Source organism: Gorilla gorilla, chromosome 1, assembly GCF_029281585.2.
Source record: "Gorilla gorilla gorilla isolate KB3781 chromosome 1, NHGRI_mGorGor1-v2.1_pri, whole genome shotgun sequence".
NCBI lineage: Eukaryota > Metazoa > Chordata > Mammalia > Primates > Hominidae > Gorilla > Gorilla gorilla.
In genome coordinates, this window is record NC_073224.2 from 56359105 (window position 1) to 56380629 (window position 21525).

Below are 21525 nucleotides of genomic sequence, written 5' to 3' on the forward strand. Positions count from 1 at the left end.
TAATATTAATGGGAATGTTTACCGTGGCCATATACTTAAAGACCTTAAACATTTGAATTAGATAGATTTGGAAGACTGGTACCAATGGCCAACTGATAATGGGTTCCTATGGGGTACTGCCGGTGAGTTACAGGAATGTATATGAAGGCAAAACTAAAATGTGATTTGGGAAGATTTTCCAGAGTGGCCTGATAGAAAGAATAGAACATTACAGTTTTTCATTTTGTTCACTTTGATTTTATTAAACCTCTAAAACAAATTGATATTTGAGAAGGAGAGACAAGGGTATGTAAAGGATGTAATGATATTTTTCCTAATAATGCTAGTGTACGTGTCCTATAGAAAGGAGAAGAGGTAGTATTTAGGAAAAGATGAGAGAAAAAGGAGTGTCTTGCTTAGTAGCTTTTTTGTGATAACATTGAAAGTTTCTCTCTTGAAACTTGAAATTTTGAAGTACTGTAATTCAGTATGGGTGAGTATCTTAATTTGGAAAAAAACCACTAAGCTGACTTGTAATACAAAGTAAATGGTAACATTTTTATTCATAGCTAAATATTAAGTAGCAGAAAAGAATTGTCATGGAAATCATTTTTTGCTTTTAAACTTTCAATTCATCTATATATGTAAATAAAGTCTTAATGCAAGCAAAATTTTACAGAAATAGTTATGTAATTATGAAGTAATTTCAGGACTTCCCATGACATTTAATGATGGAAACTATTTTTCTGATTTCCAAACCAAAACTAACATGCATTTTATAATTTAATAAGAAATGATCACCCGATTATATTCAGTCATATACTCAGCTGAACCAATACTCCATCTGGAACTAGAATACAAAAATACTTTGAATGGTCTGAAAGTACTATTTGTTAAAAATGTTCAGTACTGAAATATCAGTTGGAAGTTTGCCAGGTGAATGTGAGAGCAGAAATTCAATATATATGTAGAATTGCCTTTCATAAGGCAGTTATTTTGTTTATAAGCCATGTATAGTTATTTAGATGATCAAGTTTATCTGTACTAAACTTGATCATCTAAATAACTGCGTGGCTGATCAAGTTTAATACAGATAAACTTTATCATCTAAATAACTGCATGGCTTATAAAGTATACATGTATTTGTGTTTTAATAAAATATTCAGAACACAAATTACTGGTGGCTGAATATATAAAATACACTTTGAGAGGAATACTAGCAAGAGCAGATGGTGGGGACATTGCTTTGCAATAAATAAGATTAATGTGTTTAGAGCTATTAAGATTGTGAAGAGAAAGGCAAGAAGTTTAGCCTATCAATAGGAAGCACACCAGTGCCTGAACCTGACTTGAGTTTTGAAAAAGCTCATTTCTTAAAAACATTCTTAGAAAATTGGGCTTCACAGAATAGATATGTTTGGAAATCTTGGTTCACATACATATAAGGAATATCCAGTTTCTCCCTATTTTCAAGAATAGCCACTTCACATCTTTTAGGTGGCTCTCAAATGTTGGACAGGAGCAGTTGTTAGGGTTTTTCAAATGTAAGTCAGAACTGTTGTTTGGAGAAAATGAATTTTTTCATTTCATAAGATTATAATTTCTAGAAATATCTATTAAAAGGTAGAAATTACATTAAAGATAGTAAGTATATTGTGAGTATGTGAAATGAATTTTAGAAATGATCACCTCTCTATTATTTTAATAGAGTGGAACAAAAATGTTTTAAATGGTTCTTACTTTGGAAATGGATGTCTTAAAAATTCTGATATTGCCACCATTTGTTCTACAAAACTGAAGCATATTAAGAGCTGGAGTTTATAAATAAGTCTGTTTTAATCATATTTTCTTTTATAAATACAGTATCACTTGATTTTAAATTAGGGATGAAAAAGATGTTTAGATAATTTTACAGTTTTACTTTAATGATTTGATTTACAATTGTCTTTTGTAATAAAGGTGGGTTTCTTTTTTTTTTTTTTTCTGAGAGGGAGCCTTGCTCTGTTGCCCAGGTTGGAGTGCAGTGGCGTGATCTCCGCTTGCTGCAACCTCTGCCTCCCAGGTTCAAGCAATTCTTCTGCCTCAGCCTCCTGAGTAGCTGGGATTACGGGCGCCGGCTACCACACCTGGCTAATTTTTGTATTTTTTTAGTAGAGATGGGGTTTCACCATGTTGGCCAGGCTGGTCTCGAACTGACCTCAGGTGTTCTGCCCACCTTGGCCTCCCAAAATGCTGGGATTACAGGCGTGAGCCACCGCACCCAGCCTGTCCTTTTTTTTTTTTTTTTTAAGTGGAGGTGGGGTTTTTCTGTTTTGACCAGGCTGGTCTCGAACTCCTGACCTCAAGTGACCCTCCCGCCTCGGCCTCCCAAAGCGCTGGGATTCAGGAGTGAGCCACTGTGCCTGGCCAAGAATTGCCTTTTGTAATAAAAATAAATTAAGCATTTTACTGTTACCAGAGGTAAGTAAACATAATTTATAACTTGGAAATGAATGACGTTCAGGGCTCTTCTTGATTTTAGTCCCAATTACATTATTATCCAAATTGAAACTTGATGGACAACTGCCTGGTCTTGCGCTTACTTGGAATGTATTCTCTCCTCCATTTGGCTACTTTCAATCTCATGATTTTCAACTGCTCCTAATCTACCAGCTATCAAATTGAGAAGTTATGTATGTGTTACATTAAGTATTAAGTGATGTTGAAGCAGAATGATTGTGGAAAAGAAAGCATTTCATAATCTATTGAAATCTGATACATTAGTCATTAGTATGTTGTATTTATTATATGGCCATTAGAGATAAAGCTAAATATATATATTTTGATATTAACATTTCAGTATATCACCTCCAAAACAAAGCTAAAATATACATAGATGACTATTACATTATGAAAAAGGTGCTATGTGAATATAAGATTGTTTAGTACTGGGACTTTCAGATTCGTCATTCCATAAAGTATTCCTTGGATCTTATCAGCCTTAGAAGCTGAAAGGAAAGCAATACAGAGAGAGATGGCATACACTTTTCATTAACAAACAATTCATCTCATTAGTCCTCTGCTGCTCTGATTTGCATCTCAGTGCAAAGTTGTTTAGGTCCTACCTAAATGCCCTCTTTGGTTGTCTAGGGCCTGGCTATGAAAGTGGACCAGCATCACTTAGGAGTATGTTAAATATGCAGTCTCAGCCTCACCCTAGGTCTTCTGAATGAGAACCTTCATTTTAGCAAGATGCTCCGGATACATTAGAATTTGAGAAGCACTGTGTTAAAACTCTTTCACTTATGCTCCAACACTCTCCTTGGCCTTCCTTTCTCCTCTTTCATCAAAATCCATTCACTTCCCATAGGACCCTAATTCAAAATTCACTGGTTTAGTTTTATAAAAACTAATCCACTGAGCAAATACCTGGGTGCCCATTATGTGCCAGCATTAGTCTAGGTAATAAAGGTGAAAAGAACAAAATGGAATGTCCTTAAATTCTAATGGAGGAGCTGAGTGAACAAATACATCATATAATGTGGGTTAGGGTTAAATGCTAGGCAGAAAAGGGGACCAGAAAATGATAGCGAGATGTGTGCTTATTCAGATAGGGAAGTTCTGGAAGGGGTAACATTAGAGCAAAGACGCAAAGGACATAGGAAAGTGAATCTGGGGGAGGAGATTTTAGGGTGCTGATATCCAACCATGAGTATTTAAAAAAATTTATTATCATTACATTTTTTTTTTTTTTTTGAGATGGAGTCTTTCTCTGTCACCCAGGCTGGAGTGCAGTGCAGTGGCACAATCTAGGCTCACTACAACCTGCGCCTCCCAGGTTCAAGCGATTCTCATGCCTCAGCCTCCAGAGTAGAAGAGATTACAGGTGTGTGCCACCACGCCCAGCTAATTTTTGTATTTTTAGTAGAGACGGGGTTTCATCATGTTGGCCAGTCTGGTCTCAAAACTCCTGACCTAAGGTGATCTGCCAGCCTCAGCCTCCCAAAGTGCTGGGATTATAGGTGTGAGCCACTGTGTCTGGCTTATAATTACTGTTGTATGTCATAGTTCACAAATCCCTTGCGTGCTATAAATGAGAGTATTTTCATGTCACTGGTGAAGAACAGGCTCAGGAAGGGAAGAGATCTGCTCTTGCCTAACGTACCACTGGTAAAATTGGTGAAACCCCTTGGTGATTTCAAATCTTATGGGGTTTTTTTTTTTTTAAACTAGTACTGCATTATGCCTTCTTTATTCAGAAGTCTTGAGGCCTTACAGAAAGACCCATGTAGAAAGTTGTATAGTTAGACCTAATTTAAAATCTTGGCTTTGGCATTGAATAGAAGTAAAGTTACTTCATTTTCCTGAAGCTGAACTTCCTCATCTGTAAAGTGGTGCTTGTAAGCACCCATCACATGGAGCAAGGGCTCATAACAGATCAGTATTTAACCTTTCCAGGGAATGCATGCGCACTTTAACAAGGGTCTTGTAGGGGTAAAGACACCACACGAGTAACTAAATCAGTGGTTCTCAGTTGGGGGCAGTTTTGCTCCCAGGGGACATTGAGCAGTATCTGGAGACATTTTTGTTGTCACAACTTGGAACCAGACTGTGTGCTACTGGCATCTAATGGGGAGAGACCAAGGATGTTGCTAGCCATTCCACAATGCCCAGAACAGCCCCTCATCACAAAGAATTATGCAGCTTATCAGGTTTTAAGGAGCCCCAGCCCTCCTACCCTCCTGGGCCTGACCAGCTATACTGCTCCGTCTCCCCCAGCCACATACCCCACCAAGTGTACTGCACAAGGACCCCCACCCAGGGGCCCTGCACCATGAAATGAGATGAAATACCAACTGTGGACCAAACGCAATAAAACCTCTGTTTTTAGGAACAAACAAAGAATTACGCAGCCTAGAATGTCAGTAATGCCGAGGTAGGGAATCTCTGCTTTAAAAGATATGCCACTATTGAAATAGTTGGGGGACACATAGAGGTCTCACTTTTGGAATATTTAGGTAACCTGACCAGTCACTCTAAGAAATAAATACAAGGCTAGGTGTGATTAAAGATGGACAATTTTTAGTGAGAAGCTTTTTAAAAAAAACTTACTGTGCCTATCTGATTCAATTATTTAAGCTTGCTGGATTCCCACTGTTTTTTTATTCTTTTATCTGACAAGTACATTAATTTAAGGAATTTACTACTGCTTCTTAAATTCTAAGTTAAAATTCACTAATGGAGGCCGGGCGTGGTGGCTCACGCCTGTAATCCCAGCACTTTGGGAGGCCGAGGCAGGTGGATCACATGGTCAGGAGTTCAAGACCAGCCTGGCTAAGATGGTGACACCTGTCTCTACTAAAAAAAATACAAAAATTAGCCGGGCGTGGTGGTGGGCACCTGTAATCCCAGCTACTCGGGAGGCTGAGGCAGGGAATTGCCTGAACCTGGGAGGTGGAGGTTGCAGTGAGCTGATATCGCGCCAGTGCACTCCAACCTGGGCGACAGAGTGAGACTCCGTCTCAAAACAAAACAAAACAAAACAAAAATTCACTGATGGGGTGTTAGAAGCATCAGTAGGTTTTACTCAAATCTCTAATAAACCTAGTATATACTGGATAATTTCTGGCTTAATTATGACGACAGATTTAGGATTACTATGTGGTATTTAGGGTTTGAGATCCGCCTAATTTCCTTCATGAGGACAAATCTATTTGCAGTTAACTAAAACTCCTTAGTTATGTTAATTTCATATTTATAGTTAGCATTTAAAAATTAAATTAGTCAAGCAGCCAGATGTGGCACACACCTGTAGTCTCAGCTACTCTGGAGGCTGAGATGGGAACACTCCTTGAGTCCAGGAGTTTGAGGCACTATAATTGCACCTGTATGAATAGCCACTGTACTCCAACCTGGGCAACATAGTGAGACCCCATTTCTAAATAAATAATAGTCAAAGTAGGGGTATCTAATCATCAAATCCCTCTTTTGTTCCAGTATTCTTTTTTTTTTTTTTTTTTTTTTTTTGAGACGGAGTCTCTGTCACCCAGGCTGGAATGCAGTGACATGATCTTGACACATTGTAACCTCCACCTCCCAGGTTCAAGCGATTCTCCCACCTCAGCCTTCCAAGTAGATGGGATTACAGATGTGCAGCACCACACCTGGCTAATTTTTATATTTTTAGTAGAGACAGTGTTCCACCATGTTGACCAGGCTGGTCTCGAACTCTGGGTCTCAAGTGATCCTCCTGCCTCAGCCTCCCAAAGTGCTGGGATTACAGACGTGAGACACTGCACTCTCTCTTCTTTAAAACAGAAATCTCGGCCAGGTGCACACCTGTAATCCCAGCACTTTGGGAGGCCAAGGTGGGTGGATCATCCAAGGTCAGGAGTTCAAGACCAGCCTGGCCAACATGGTGGAACCCTGCCTCTATAAAAAATGCAAAAATTAGCTGGGCATGGTGGCAGGCACCTGTAGTCCTAGCTACTCAGGAGGCTGAGGCGGGAGAATCGCTTGAACCTGGAAGGCAGAGGTTGCAATGAGCCAAGATTGCGCCCGTGCACTACAGCCGTGTGCCATGGCTCACGCCTGTAATCCTAGCACTTTGGGAGGCTGAGGCGGGTGGATCTCTTGAGCCCAGGAGTTTGAGACTAGCCTGGGCAACCTGGCAAAACCCCATCTCTACAAAAAATACAACAATTAACCAGGTGTGGTGGTGCGCGCCTGTGGTCCCAGCTACTCCAGAGGCAGAGGTGGGAGGATCGCTTGAGCCTGGGAGGCAGAGGTTGCAGTTAGCTGAGATTGCGTCACTGCACTCCAGCCTGGGGGACAAAGTGAGACCCTGTCTTGAAAGAAAAAGAAATCTCCCTGACTTCCTGAAAGACAGATCTTATTTTGTATTCATTATCTGAGTAACATCTTTATGTGGCATACAACTGTGGCAGAGTGAATGAGTAACAATTACTGCTTCACATCAGTAGGAACTACTGGTAAAGGCGGAGGAGGGAGGAGCCCTGTTACATTGTTAAGAGTGGTTTATATGTAAGTTGAAACTCTAGTCCATTGATTGGAATGCTGGGTTTTGGAGCTGCATAAACAGAGCCCCCTGATTATTGTATGCCCTATAATATGGGAATGAATGTACTAACATATAAAACATAATTCCTGAGGAACCTGGCATTGCTTATGAAAGTTCCACAGGCTGCTTGTGGGAATTGTATATTATCATTTGTTGAACACCTACTTCGTCAGAGTGTTTTTGGGCTTTGCCTCATTTGATTCTGACAAATTGAAAGGCAGGGTAATATTAATCTCATTTTACAGATGAACAAATTGGGTTAGGAAAATTCCACCAGAGAAGCACTGGAAATAATAGAGCTAGAATGCAAATGTAGGATTGGTTTGAGATCCCTGAGGCTTCCCACTGTGTTCAAGATCCAGCCTGGCACCAAGTTTCAGCGTCATGGTCTCGAAAGAGCTCAAGCCCAGGGGTCCCGCAGTTTAAGTTCTAGTCCTGACTCCAGGACTTTGGAGCTACATGATTCTGAAGAAACTGCTAAACCTTTCTTGGCCACCTCTTTCATAAACATAAAGTGGATATAAAAAATACTTCCCTGCCTCATTCTCAGGACTGCTGAGCAGAGAACAGGAAAATGCCCTGTAATAGGTAAAGATCTATAGCCCAAGGAATCCTAACCTGCCTGTGTTACATAAAAGAGGGCGACTGGCAGAACTGGGCTAACTGAATGTCTAGGAGTGAAGGTTTTCTATTTTTACTCATTGTTTTTTTTATGGAATCTTCTCATGTCCTATTTGTGATTCCTCAGTTAAGCAGTGTTGATGCTGTTGGCTCAGCTGTTTGCAGTTTTCAATGAGTATAGTTTGTAATGCTAATGTTTGGAATTTGCATACTGGGAAAGTTGGGGTGTTTTGCAGAATGCAAATTTTATGATATCAAAAGGTAGATTATTTTCTATTTCTGTGATCAGATTATTGTTATAGTTTCCAATGGAAAGATGAATATAAGGAAATTACTATTACCACCTTCCTCATTTTGTTTCCCCAAAACATAACAATTTATTGAAACACTTGACTCTTCTTGTCATAGCATTATTCTTGCTTAATATGTATTAATAAGTAGATAAAAGGAAATACAATTTTATCAGAAATAGACATTCTATAATGGAGTCAGGATGGTTTATATACCATGCAGTTTGATTTGTTCTGTTCTTAGAATACTTTAGAGAAAAAATTTAAAATATAACAATAGATTGAAGAATAAACAACTCTAGTGTTTACATATTAACAAGATATAGTAACTATATCTTGAAATCATACCCGATTGAGGAACATTTTCTGAAGCAGTTTAACACAGGACTTGCCTACAGAATGAACTGAGAAATTGAAGAGAATTTGAAAATACTTTGAAATTTTTCTTAACAAAATTGCCTCATGATTTTCTACTGCTAGTGTTTATAATCTAATGACTGTTTTCTTCTCATTGGTTAGTTAGCCCATTTAACCTTTTCTAAATAATAAGTAGCAAGGAAAACAAAATTTGTTGCTTGTATTTGGGATTTGACTTACATATTTTAAGTACATGAATGTCAAGCAAAAAACACAATTTGAGTACAGACACGTCTAAATGCAAGCACATACTTTATTATTACCTCATTAAGATGTAACTCATACTTTTTTATTTTTAAGGATTAAACTTGACTAGTACATTTGGTGATTTTTAGCAAAAAAAAATTTGTATAAGATTAATATATGTAACAGATTTGCTTCATTGTTGACACCTCACATTTTAACATGTTGACGTATACTAATCAGTGTTTTCCAGCGGGTTTTCTGCTTCTTAAATTCTAAATTAAGCACTGGCATAAATTTTTAAGAGTAATTTTCAGTGTTAGCCCTTTTAAATAAAAATTTTGTTGGCCAGGTGTGGTGGCTCATGCCTGTAATCCCAGCACTTTGGGAGGCCGAGGCGGGCAGATCACGAGGTCTGGAGATTGAGATCATCCTGGCTAACACGGTGAAACCACATCTCTACTAAAAATACAAAAAATTAGCCAAGCATGGTGGTGGGTTCCTGTAGTCCCAGCTACTCGGGAGGCTGAGGCAGGAGAATGGCGTGAACCCGGGAGGCGGAGCTTGCAGTGAGCTGAGATCACACCACTGCACTCCAGCCTGGGTGACAGAGCCAGACTCAGTCTCAAAAAAACAAACAAACAAAACTCCACTTTTAATGTTTCAGCTTTTAAAATATGACATCACTCCCTTAACAGTATTTATTGAGTGCCAGGCATTAGTAGCTACTGAATAGCGTCAAGAATCAGATATGGCCCTTCCCTCAAGGAGCTTAATTAAAGTCCATGACAAAGAAGGGCCAGAAGCAGAGTATAATGAGGAGAAAGAAGTAAGGATGCTGTGAATGTGTATAGTTGGAAATTTATTCTAGTTTAAGAATCACTGAGACTTAAAAGATGAGAAGGAGTTAGGCAGGCAATGAATAAGCATAGAGAAAACGTGCCAAGTTGAGAGTGGCCATGACTGTATGGTCCGCAGTGCCAATTGGAGTGGATTTACCAGGCAGCAGGACAGGACAACAGTGGGAAATGGAGTGTTGAATACAGGGGTGGAATCTAAGCTAGATAGAGGGGACAGGACAGGGGAAAAGGAAAGTCCTGAGAGATGTAGAAAACAACTCTGGTGGGAATAGATGAGGAAGCTACAAGGAGAAAAGTTGCATTCAAAGTGGAATGTCAGATTTCATTTCAGTGATAGAGCAGGTTGGACCCTGATAAGGTCTAGGGTGCACCTGTGAGAGATATGACTGACGTGGTACAGGGCAGGATAAAGCTGGAGATAGGGTGGTCAAGAAAATGAGGAGCAGAATGATGATGGATGGCTGGTCCACTTAAATCTTGAGGATATTCAGAAAAATGGCAGGATGTGGGGAGGAGAGGAGCCCATTTCTAGTGTTCTTAGGAAATGGCCAGGCAGTAAATGGATGTCAGCCAAGAGAAGTGGTGGAGAGGGATATAGCCAAATGCCATGAGGCTTTAAAAAAGTAGTTTTACAAGGCCGGGCGTGGTGGTTCATCCCTGTAATCCCAGCACTTTGGGAGGCCGAGGCGGGCGGATCTCGAGATCGGGAGATCGAGACTATCCTGGCTAACACGGTGAAACTCCGTCTCTACTAGAAATACAAAAAATTAGCTGGGCGTGGTGGCAGGCGCCTGTAGTCCCAGCTACTCAGGAAGCTGAGGCAGGAGAATGGTATGAACCCGGGAGACAGAGCTTGCAGTGAGCCGAGATCGCGCCACTGCACTCCAGCCTGGGCAACAGAGTGAGACTCTGTCTCAAAACAAACAAACAAAAAACTAGTTTTACAAGAGGATAAAAGAAAGGAGGTATGTGGGATGGGAAGGACACTGACCCCACCTAGCCCCAAACTCTAGACTTTCTTAATTCTCCACATTTCAGTCTATTGGCAAATTCTATGGTTGTCATCTAGAAAATATTTCCATTCTGTTTTCTTAATTTCCACTGCACTACTCAGGTCCAAGCCACCATTATCTCTTGTTCTAAGACTGTTTTAACTTCTCAGCTCTTCTCCCTATTTTCATTTTTGTCCCCATACAACCCATTTCCCTCTAGAATCATTCATGCAATATCACTCTGCTGTTTTAAACTTCAGCCTGCTTCAGTGTCTTCCTACTACTCTTAGAGTAAAATGCAAACTTTGTGTGAGGCCTGCAGAGCCACTCTCCTGTTAACTTTTCTCAGATTACATGCTACTCTGCTACTCACATGGGCTTCCTCTCTGTTCCTGCAAGACCAGCCCAGTGCCACCTCAGAACATTGCATTTGTTACTATATACGTGGTGCTTCCACATTGCCTGGTACCTGAAAGGTACTTAATATTTGTTAAATGTGTGAGAAAACAGCCTTCTCTTGAGAGAACTGTGGGGAGAGGGAGTTTCAAGTTAATGCCAGGAGATTGAGGTTGCAGGAGAGTTTAATTATGGAAAATGAGTTCCCCAGGATTCAAGGGAAGGCTTTAAATGTAAAAGAGGAGTGTGGCCAGGAGAGTGGAAGCACAGAGAATTTAGGAGTTTGCGGTCATAACAGGCTGTATAATTATGTTATAACAAGTAAACTAAGTGTTAAGAAATCGACCAGTAATTAATGTGGCTGTAGTGCCAACATTTTTCATGCGATTTTGAATAACTCAAAACTTTAGAAGGTTTTAGATTGAGTTAGGGCATAACCATAGACTTCTTAAATTGCAAATTATTTTTCCATACTTCCCAGGAATACTTGACTTGGGGATTTAATTTTTGATTGGAGATGGGGGAGAATAGTTTGTTATTTCATTTTCATTACATTAGAATAGAAGCTTTAATTTTTTTCTGTGACTCCATGATAAAAAATACATTTATATCACCTATAATATAAATCATGTATTGATGTAAAGTTTCACACAAAATATTGTTTTTAAAATTATTGCTCTTTGATGCATTTTATTCTATTTCATTTTTTTTAAAGTGCTGGATGGGACTCACTAAAAATCAATTTATAACTTGAAAAACACTGTTCTACAAGATGGAGAGGATCACTTCCTCTTAATGAGAAGGGGCTTATACATGTCTGTTCTGATTTTGTCCCTTCTAGAGGGGAAAGGGAAAAAAAAGTTTGTGACTCTAGTTTTTTTTTTTTTTTTTTTTTTGAGACGGAGTCCCGCTGTGTCACTAGGTTGGAGTGCAATGGTGTGATCTTGGCTCACTGGAACCTCTGCCTCCTGGGTTCAAGTGATTCTCCTGTCTCAGCCTCCCGAGTAACTGGGGCTACAGGCGTGTGCCACTACGTCCAGCTAATTTTTGTATTTTTAGTAGAGGCGGGGTTTCACCATGTTGGCCAGGATAGTCTTAATCTCTTGACCTCGTGATCCGCCCGCCTTGGCCTCCCAAAGTGCTGGGATTACAGGTGTGAGCCACCACGCCCGGCCAGTTCTTGCTGTTTTTGAATGAATAAACAAATAATTCAAAAGGCCTCTCTGTCCCATCTCCTTTTTCTTACTCTGTTTACAAATGTCAGATAGTTGCGCAGGTGATGAAATGATGAAATAAATGACTAATTTATTTTGCTTTTATCTGTCTTCTGTCACTCTTAATTGTCTTTATTTGAGGGAAACATATGTTATTGTTAGGCATGCTGAGGTAGGCCTTCATTCTCAAAGTTACTGTGCTGTTAAAAGCTAATGTAAATTATCCTAAAGAAAGGCAAATTTTTAACATTTTCATGAAGTATCCAGAAACTATGGGACAACATTTAGAAGCAAAAATATTTTGAGTTACAGTCCTTTTGGGCTGGGTGTGGTGGCTCATGCCTGTAATTTCAGCACCTTGGGAGGCTGAGGCGGGCGGATCACGAGGTCGGGAGTTCTAGACCAGTCTGGCCAACATGGTGAAACCCCGTCTCTACCAAAAATACAAAAATTAGCTGGGTGTGGTGGCGCATGCCTGTAATCCTAGCTACTCAGGAGGCTGAGGCAGGAGAAGTGCTTGAACATGGGAGGTGGAGGTTGCAGTGAGCCAAGATCATGCCAGTGCACTCCAGCCTGGGTGATAGAGCCAGACTTCATCCAAAAAAAAAAAAAAAGCTATAGTCCTCTTGATTGACAGTTTTCACTAACAGTATAGTATAAGCTAACATGCCGAAGATAAAACTCCAATACTTAAGCTTTAGTAGCATTTTTACTGCACTTAGCAAAACAAAGTTCAGTGACTGCTACATTTTTATGTTTCTTTTGTGTACCATGTTTTTTATTGTTAAGAATTTGGAAGATATGAAAAAAGAAAAAATATCCAGCAGTCAACCATTTAATTAACATTTTGTTGTATTTCCTGTTTGCTTTCCCTGTGCATATACTTTTTTTTTTTTTTTTTTTTAAGACAGGGTCTTGCTCTGTAGGCTGGAGTGCAGTGGCAGGATTATAGCTCACTGCAGCCTTAAATTCCCAGGCCCAAGCAATCCTCCCACCTCAGCCTCCTGAGTAGCTGAGACTACAGGCATGCTCCACCATGCCCAGCTAATTTTTCATTTTTTCATTTTTGGTAGAAATGAGATCTCACTGTGTTACCCAGGCTGATCTCAAACTTCTGAGCTCAAGTGATCTAACTGCCTTGGCATCCCAAAGTGTTGGAATTATAGGCAGGAGCTGCTGTGTCAGTCCCCTTTTCTCTTTTTATAAAAATGTATGTGTAGGAGGCCAGGCACGGTGGCTGGTGCCTGTAATCCCCACACTTTGGGAGGCCGAGGAGGGCAGATCACCTGAGGTCAGGGGTTCGAGACCAGCCTGGCCAACATGGTGAAATCCCATCTCTACTAAAAATACAAACATTAGGGTGGTGTGGGCACTTGTAATCCCAGCTATTCAGGAGACTGAGGCAGGAGAATCACTTGAACCCGGGAGGCAGAGGTTGCAGTGAGCTAAGACTGAGCCATTGCACTCCAGCCTGGGCAACAAAAGCGAAACTCTGTCTAAAAAAAAAAAAAAAAAAAAAAAGGCATAGGAGAAAGTCTGGAAGGGTTAACAATGTATTATTATATCTGGGGAATAGGATTGTGGTGTTTACTTTTAAGTCTTAGCTATATTTTCTATAATAATTTGTCTATAGTGACACTTGTATATGTAAAAAGTGAAGAAATAGAAAAATACAAAACATCAGCAAGGGCTGGGCAGGGTGGCTCATACCTGTAATCCTAGCACTTTGGGAGGCCGAGGAGGGTAGATCACCTGAGGTCAGGAGTTCGAGACCAGCCTGGCCAACATGGTGAAACCCGATTTCTACTGAAAATACAAAAATTAGCCAGGTGTGGTGATGTGCGCCTGTAATCCCAGCTGCTTGGGAGGCTGAGGTGTGAGAATAGCTTGAACCAGGGAGGAGGAGGCTGTAGTGAGCCGAGATAGCGCCACTGCACTCCAGAAACAAACAAACAAAAAAACAAACAAACAAAAAATCAGCAAAGAGTGTCGATGTCTACAGGGTGCTAGTCTGTGAGGGACAGACATTATGAAGTCAGTGCGGCAAGAATGCTGGGACCTCAGAGAGGAGTTAGGATTTGAATCCCACCTTCCCTAGTGGGGCCCAGTACTTAATGCTCTGCAGTTATTTTCCATCTGTGAAATGGCTTCTGACCAAGAGATTTGTCAAATAGCATGTAGATCAGTAAGTTTAAGATACCATGAGTAAAGAAGCAATTCTTCCCAGGTTACACATGTGTAGTCAGTTCAAACTTCCCTCGGTCTTTATAGCACTCATTAAACAGACTCATTAACAAATGGTACCTAATACCTGCTTGGCTCTGTTTGAGGTCCTTGTGTGCAACAGTGGTGAACAAAATGGTTAAGGTCCTGGCTATCAGAATGCATACCTAGCATCCTTAAATCTGGTTTCTGAAAAGAACATGTATTTAGATAATTTATGAATAATTATTCTGAAATAGTGCAAAGAAAAACTAAGATGCTTTGGTGAGACATCTGAACTTTCACTGTCACAGGGAGCTACAACTTCCCACAATGTCCAGGGCAGGACTTACCAGTAATTGGATGTGGCTTCTCTCTTATCTCTTTAGTGCTTTTTTTTCTTTTTAATATAAACAAAAACCACAGCATTTTAATACTTATTTTTATATTTCCCGGAATACTCATATTACTCATACCTCTGAAAACACACGTTTAAATCTCGGTTAAAATTTAATCGAGATGTGAAAATGCTCATTCTTTGACTTGGTAATACCGGTTTAAGAATTTGTTTTAAGGCCGGGCACGGTGGCTCACGCCTATAATCCCAGCACTCTGGGAGGCCGAGGCAGGTAGATCACTTGAGGTCAGGACTTCCAGACCTGCCTGGCCAACATGGCGAAACCCCTGGCGAAACCCTATCTCTACTAAAAAGACAAAAAGTAGCCAGACGTGGTGGTGTGTGCCTGTAATCCCAGCTACTTGGGAGGCTGAGGCATGAGAATCGTTTAAACCCGGGAGGTGGAGGTTGCAGTGAATTGAGATCAAGCCACTGCATTCCAGCCTAGGTGACAAAGTGAGACTCCATCTCAAACAACTAAACTAAAATAATGTTCAGGGCCAGGTGCTGTGGCACTTTGGGAGACCAAGGCGGGAGGATCACTTCAGAGACCAGCCTGGGCAACATAAGGAGACCCCGTCTCTACCAAAAAAAAAAAGCCAGATGTGGTGGTACACTCACCTGTGGTCCCAGCTACTCAGGAGGCTGAGCCCAGGAGGTTGAGGCTGTACTGTAGCTGTGACTGCACCACTGCACTCCAGTCTGGGCAACAGAGCAAGATCCTCTCTCAATAAATAAATAGACAGATTAGATAGATAGATAGATAGATAGATAGATAGATAGATTGATTGATTGATAAAATTATGTCCATGTATGCATAGAGATGAAGTGTTTGATTTAGTACAATGGCATTATGAGTGATTTTCTTTTTTCTTAAATATTGATCTCCAGTAATGTTGCTGTAATATTTGGCAAAAACAAAACCAACTGAGTTAATACATCTTGCTATACCTGGTTTTGGAATGATTATTGGTGTGGGCAAAAATCTTATCTATTAGATTGAATCTAGTTTTTGGAGAAGGTGGCCAAAGTAAGTAAACAGCTCAAATTGAACACTGAAACTTTGTTAGCCTAAATTAGCTAGGCTTTGAATTACCATGGAAATACTATGAAATATCAGTGTGTACTATGTCTGAATATATTGAAAAGAGATTGATCTAGTATGTATTCACTTAGGTTTTGGGGGTCCCATATTCAACAAATTGTGTGGATAAATATCAATACAATCTTTTATCCCCAAGATTAGTCAGAGTAGATTCTTGCCATAGGTGTGATGCACCCAAAGAACCTGACTGTTGTAAAACCATGTAATATTTCAGGGAATGCAAAGCAAATGTACTGCAATTAGTTAAGCTAGAATTGAACCAGGAGTAAAGTTAAAGGGGTCTAGATCTAATTTCATACTTATTGCTGATGAAAGAAGGCCCTGTTAAGTAAAACCTTTTCCTGAGAATCTAGATATAAGGAAAAAAAAAATACAGAGTATATTAAAGTTGCTACATTAAGGCAAAATGAAGAAATTAAAATGGCTTTAAATTTCTACATATTCACTGTTGAATTAGTGAATTGAATATTTTTATACTGTGAAAATTAAGAAGTATGACAGGAAACTTAAGAGTTAATTGTTAAAGTGAATGCACTAAGAGATGGTGCTGTAGTTGGAATCTTGAAGTTTTTGATTTTTTTTAGTTGTTTTTAGAAATATAGTCTTATATTTCGAGAGCAGTTTGAACTTTGAACTGTCAGAATCTGTCTTAGAATCTATCTGGGGTCAGGTGCAGTGGCTTACAGTTGTAATCCCAGCACTTTGGGAGGCCAAGGCGGTGGATCACCTGAGGTCAGGAGCTAGAGACCAGCCTGGCCAACATGATGAAACCCTGTCTCTACTAAAAATACAAAAATTATCTGGGCGTGCTGGCACATGCCTGTAATCCCAGCTACTTGGGAGGCTGAGGCAGAAGAATCGCTTGAACCCTAGGAGGTGGAGGTTGCAGTGAGCTGAGATCGCACCACTGCACTCCAGCCTGGGTGACAGAGCAAGACTCGGTCAAAAAAAAAGAGAATCTAGTTGGAATGGGAGGACTTGGATCATTCATCCAAGGATAATATATCAATTGCTTAGAAAGCCTTTTACCAAATCTTATTTAAAAATAAAATTATATGTTGTCATATAGCAGCCTAGAGTAGAAGTATGAGAACATTTTTCTTATACTTTCCTCTAGCCAGCAATAAACTATTTACATCATCCTTAGATCCTAGTCACTCATTTACTTGTTCATTCATTCCTAAAAATTTGAGTATGGGGTACCAGGCACTGTGTCAGTTGCTGGAATACAGTGATAAACTAAGATAGTCAAAGTTCTTGCTCTCCTGGAAATAACATTCTAGTGGGAGTAGGCAGACAGAAAATAGCAAACAAACAAGATAACTAGATTGTGCTAAGCACTGCAAAGTAAGGACACAGGATAATGAGCTGGAGAAGAATGGAGGTGGGCGCACTTTAGACTGCTGCTCCAGGAAGAGTTAAAACACATCTTAGACTGTGTCTCATTTTCTAATGCCCCTAGAAGCAGGCTCTGAGCCCATTTAGTATACATAATTGAAATGGTGAATTAGGAAAGATTCAGGTGGAATGAGGGTGCTCAAAACCTGTTAGTCAATTTGACCAAGAAACTTCTGAAACTGTAACATGATTGACTCTACAGAGACAGTATCTGAAGGGTCTTTTAGGATGGTCCCAATTGCTTCTATTAATATCTCGGCCAGCCGGGCATGGTGGCTCACGCCTGTAATCCCAACACTTTGGGAGGCTGAGGTGGGCGGATCACGAGGTCAGGAGTTCGAGACCAGCCTGACCAACATGGTGAAACCCTGTCTCTACTTAAAAAATACAAAAATTAGCCGGACGTAGTGGTGCATGCCTGTATTCTCAGCTATTTGGGAGCCTGAGGCAGGAGAATCGCTTGAACCCGGGAGGCGGAGGTTGCAGTGAGTCGAGCGAGCCACTGCACTCCAGCCTGGGCGACAGAGTGAGACTCTGTCTCAAAAAAAAAAAAAAAAAAAATCTTGGCCATATTTTAATGTAGGATCCATACATAAATTTTAACGCCCAATTTTTAATTATAGTCAGTAGCAAACATGTTACTTTTGGGAAGTCTCTTTTCTGACTTGTTAAAGCAAGTATGCATGGGCCTATAATTCTACAACACAAATTGCGTTTTTGTTTTGATGAGCTCTGTTCCTTTATTCATACACTCATTCATTCAACAAATATTTATTCAGAACTTACTAGGTCCTGGGGATACTACAGTGAACAATAAACAGCAATCTATGCTCTCATGTGATAGCCTCTGGTTATACCGCTTGATTCCTTTTCTTTTTCTTTCTGACTCATATACTGCTACTTTCTGACTTATATACTACTTTCTTACTTTCTGACTTATATACTGCTAATATCACTGCTTAACACCAATTTGCGAAGATAACATTTATGTGACGTAAATAGATCTATTTTATGTTCTGCTGTTCTTAACACTTAAACATTATTATTGCGAGTGATTTTTGTATTCTTTTGGATGTGGGTAATTTAACTTTTATTAAGGTAATTTTAGTATGTTAGATGCTCAACTCTTTTGGCCATTAGAGTGCTCTTCTTTATTTAGGAGCGTGTAACTACTTGTCTCTGACTGATTGTGCAGTCATGACATAGCTGGAGTCAGGATCCAACTTTAAACATTGTGAGATAAATCATTTCCACAGTCTTGCTTAAGTGGCCATTTTAGTGTAGAGAAGCACATTTTCCGTTGAAAGCTAATGTGAATGTCTCCTTGACCCCGGGTCTCAACAATTTTTGAGCAACATAGGTATGATGGTTTAGAAAAAGCTTGATAGATTAAAAAAAAAGATTCTGTAAAATTAAAAATTTTCCCTTTGAAGAATTATTGATAAAAGCATGCATTTGAAACAATATAATTCATATATATCAATAATAAAAATGGGGTCTATTTGAGTTTACTAAGCATTAGCTTAGCAATAGCTACATTTCTCTAGACAGATTTCTGAGTTGTTATGAACATTTGATCTCAAGACAATGAAACCTGTAGAAATTAGTAGTTCCTTTTTCCTTTTCAATGCTCTGTATACCAAACAAAAACTGTCTCCTTTCATGCATAAACATTAATGACCAGTATCTGTGAGCACAAAGCCTGTATATTCAAGGTTAAAACTCATTCCCTGCACTATTTGGGGAGATGATTAACTCTTCTTGGTAGCAGACCAGAAGCAAGTGGGGCAGCCCCCACCTCTTCATCTTTCTGTGGAGATCTATAGGGTTGTCTACAAAACAGCTGCTCCCCACATGTACTGGGTGTGAAAAAATCCATTTTTGAGAAACAAACATCAAAACAAAGGCCTCATAGCTGTGTATTTTTCTACCTTTGGGTCCAGGATCCAAAGTCCGTATTGAAATGGCTTACTTGCCTTCCAGAGCACAAGGGTGGCTGCAGGAGGTAGACCCAGAGGTTTTCACAAACCAGGTCTTCCCTGGAAATAGTAGTAGAGGCTCGGGACCCAGATCCCCATGGAACCACCTGGCTGGTTTCTTTAGGGGAGGGCCTGAGCCAGGAGTTTTTCAGGGGCAGAGCCATGTGCCTTTCTGATCTGACTATATTCTGGGCTTAGGTGAATCTATGTTGACTTTGGAGTGGTCAGAGGGGTTGAAGCAAAACTGGCATGGATATTCTGCTGGTTGTCAAATGTTGGGCAAGTGTCCTGCTCATAATTTTTAAAGGACAAATATTTGAAATGAGCTAGCTATTTTAGATAATTTAAAAATTATTTATGTGCTGGTTTATTGTATAGAAAGGAATATGAAATATTGTACATAACTTAAAAAAAGATTAAAACAAGCCTGGCACAATGGCTGGCACCTGTAGTCCTAGCTACTGAGGAGGCTGAGGCGAGAGAATTACTTGGGCCCAGGTGTTCGAGACTGCAATGAACTATAATTGCACCGCTGCACTCCAGCCAGGGCAACAGAGTGAGACCCTGTCTCTCTCTACATATAAAACAGTAGATCAACATTACAAAATGTTAAAAAGAGAAAAAACACCCATAATACTGTTATTCCATTTTTCCTCTGTGCAAATATATTTGAACATGGTTATATTCATAATGCACATATATCATCTGTATTCTGCTTTTCAATTTAATATCATCCTCTATTTTCTGTATATTGTGACAGTCTTCATAATTTATTTTTAATGATAATATAGTATTTCATTAGAAACATGTACTCTAACTAACATTTTTCTGATTATTGGGCATTTAGGTTGATTCATATTTTGTAGTGAACATCTTTTCTTTTGGATCATTTCTTAGGATCAGTTTCCAGCAATAAGATTACTGTGTCAAAGGAAGTAGACATTTTTATGACTGATACATGCTTTGCAAAAGGTTTGGCCTTTTTCTTTGCACAACTTTAAAGGTGAATCATCAGCCATGAGCCAGTGCTTACATTTTTGGACAGTTAATTATTATTCCCATATTAGGCAGAGAGAGAAAAGCTCTGTGCACATCTGATTTTCTTCTTATTGCTTTCATTATATAGAGCTGACGTGTTGAGAAAAATGTCCTGGCTGTGAGACATTCCAGACAACAGAGCCATCACTTTGGAAAAGTTTGGACCAATCCCAATTTTGCAATCAGCTCCCAGAGTTTTTCATATTTCTTTTGGCAAAGATATCTGTCGCTGTGGTCAAATGCAGCTGAATGGTTAAAGTCACAGCGTGAGCTGATCAAGGTGCCTATTTTAGTATTAGGTTGGCAGTCTGTGGCCAGGTGTCTGGGTATTTTGAGAGAAGTAATTTTGTAAAGTAATTTGCAATTCTTAACTGTGAACAGTGCCAGAAGAGTTATATGCAGGTTTTCTGTGGAGATTCTCTCTCTCTTCCAGACCAATTGGAGGATAATCATTGGTTTCCGAAGAAAACACACTGGGCCAGGTGCAGTGGCTCATGCCTGTAATCCCAGCACTTTTGGGATGCTGAGGCAGGCGGATCACCTGAGGTCGGGAGTTCAAGACCAGCCTGGGTAACATGGTGAAACCCTGTCTCTGCTAAAATTACAAAAATTAGCCAGGTGTCATGGCATCCACCTGTAATCCCAGCCACTCAGGAGGCTGAGGCAGGAGAATCGCTTGAACCCAGGAGGCGGAGCTTGCAGTGAGCTGAGACATGCCATTGCACTCCAGCCTGGGTGACAGAGCAAGACTCCATCTCAAAAAAAAAAAAAAAAAAAGAAAAAAGAAAACACACTGATTGCAGGGAAATTAGGACACCTTGGTCCTTGCTGAATGTGTCACAGTGTCTGTGCTTTGCAGCAAATTGCTTGACTTGAGTTTTTTCCCTCTAAGAAGCAAAGATATTGGAAACAGGAGTGCCAAAATCCCTAAAATTTTTTAGGTTCTTTGTCCGTTGGATGATTCTAATTGCATGCCCATTTTTGTAGCCAAGGAAGTAATTTCCCTATTCATTGGGGCTTCTGTCAGGCAACAATGGAAAAGAATAGGATGTGAAACACAAACCTATCTTTATAGTTTGTCATTTCTACCAGAAGATATCATGGCATATATAATTAAAACCAATGGCAAAAATTATTTTGACTACCTGTGGCTTGAATGTACTTACTCTATCCCTGCTCCTCATGAATATGTTAAACATAGAAAAAAAAATAGCATTCACTCTTGCCCAGCAGGTTAAGAGGAAGTCAGTCCATTCTGTGGAACTGGTCTTGAATTTACCGACCATTACTTTATTTGCTGACTGTAAAAATTCTAGCTTAAAAAATAGCACTCTCAACAACATCATTTTCAAACATGAAGGCCAACAGTATTTTATTTAGCATAGCATTTTGAA